Here is a 1,886-nt window from a genome sequence, read left to right as displayed (position 1 = left end):
TTCATGTTCCTGACCTCCACTGTTTCTTACTGAGGATGTTTATGAGACATGACATGGGCAATTACTATTTTAGGAAGAAAAAGTCTGTGTCATCACTGTGGGTCTTAAATCACTCCCCTCCTCCACAGATACTCAGTTTTACGGCTCCCTGCTGGATTGAAAATATTATCGTTCGAATCAACATTCAAGAACGCTTCCCGCTCACAGATTTCTAAAACAAGAGAAGTACATATTCGCTTTAGAAAGGGGAAAACACAGCCATCAGTACATGTTGTTTTTAACAGACAGATGCTTCATAATAAGTGGAACGGGATTTAAAAAAAAAAAAAAAAAAAAGATTTTTGCAATGTTAACACAGTGGTTAGTCATGTAATGACATGTAGTGACATAATAAATGCCAGTGGACTAGAGGGAACCTTACTGAAGTGCATCCACATGATTACACTTTCAATTAAAAATACATTAAAAAGTCATTCACTTGCACAGGTGTCAAACTCAGGCCCGCGGGCCAAATCTGGCCCATGATTTAAATATATTTGGACCGCGAGAACATATCAAATGTGTATTAGAGCTGACCTACCATATACTGGTGGGATTATTAGTGTTAGCGATGTTTGCGGTGTTTGTTGTTTTTTTGTTGGCCTGTGGAAAAAGATTTATATTAAAAAGGAGCTCGAAGGGCTAAGAAACAAATTTTTGTTTAATGTCTCATGTGTTTATAATATTAGGCTTGTTCCCGATTGGATGTTCACACAAAACTTAAGTTTGTTTCCATAGTAAAAAAAAATTCAACATTACAAAGATTCTCTAGAGAGAAGGGGAAAACGTGCACAATTGCTGTTTATTTTTAAATAAATATTGAGTTTGGCCCGTGACATATTGAGTGTGTTAAATCCAGTCCTTTAAATATGGATCCTGCAGGTCCACTTATGCCCCACCAGAGGAAGTGAGCAGCACATTTGACCACACTTGTAGAATAAGAAAAAAGAGAAGAGAGAATGAGAGGAGGAAGAGGAGGAGGAGAGAGAGGGAGACACCCACACACACATAGAGGGAGAGGGAGAGCAGGGGGTTGGTTATGTTAAAGCCCACAGGAAAGAGTTCTGTCAGAGGGAGGTTTGACATTTGTGATCTTGGAATACGTCTCGGAGCCAATAACAAACCACCAGAAGGTGAGCAGACGTCTTTCTCTCAGTGTCCTTTTGTTAGGTTTTAACTTTCAAAACCAGAGGTAAGACCGAGGCGGTCATATAGAGACGCGGTGTTGCTTGGAAACTCATTCATGTCTCCCTCTCTGAGGTTGTACATTCACAGGACTGTAGCGAGGCAGGGCTGTCAGAATAAAGTGGAAAATTTTATTTTATTGCTAATTAAAAGGTCAAGCGAGTTTTTGGTTTTTTTTTGTTAACACCAAACACGGGGTTCGGTGACCCATGAGGGGTCCACAAAGGCACCGCATGGGGTCGTAGGTTTTTTTTTTAACTGAAATTCGAATGTAAATATATGAATGGACATTAACATGAATCAAGCATGAAGTTGTTGTCATCACGTACCACTGGAGGTACGCGTACCACAGTTTGAGAACTGACAGATCGTTTCTGATTTGGAAAGGGAAACAACGTTACTTTTCTGTAGGTTAAAGAAGTCATTTCGATAGAAAATATTATTGAACTTCAGCAAAACGTGACAAGTTAAGGGTCTCTGTCTGTCTCTGTCTGTGTCTCTTTCTAACCCTTTAACCCTTGAGTGTCAAACTCAAAGTTGCGGGCAAAAAAAATCATAAAAAAATGGACAGAACTTGTGCATGTTTTCCCCTTTTCCCTCCAAATCCCACCAGTTTATAGTGGCTATATAATGGCGGGCCAGCTTTAATACACATTTGATAC

At 39.6% G+C, this 1,886-nt stretch overlaps 1 protein-coding gene across 1 annotated transcript in view; it reads left to right on the top strand.

Annotated features, from left to right (window-relative positions):
• The first annotated feature begins 1,049 nt into the window (after nucleotides 1-1,049).
• The window catches only part of hrh2b (histamine receptor H2b), a 6,748-nt gene continuing 5,911 nt past the window's right edge, over nucleotides 1,050-1,886 (top strand). The window contains exon 1 of the mRNA XM_017041613.2: nucleotides 1,050-1,172. The gene's annotated coding sequence lies outside the window, so the exon portion shown is untranslated. The remainder of the gene's footprint in view (nucleotides 1,173-1,886) is intronic.

Source organism: Cynoglossus semilaevis, chromosome 19 (genome assembly GCF_000523025.1).
Source record: "Cynoglossus semilaevis isolate Cse_v1.0 chromosome 19, Cse_v1.0, whole genome shotgun sequence".
Lineage (NCBI taxonomy): Eukaryota > Metazoa > Chordata > Actinopteri > Pleuronectiformes > Cynoglossidae > Cynoglossus > Cynoglossus semilaevis.
This window is presented reverse-complemented; position numbering and strand designations above follow the sequence as displayed.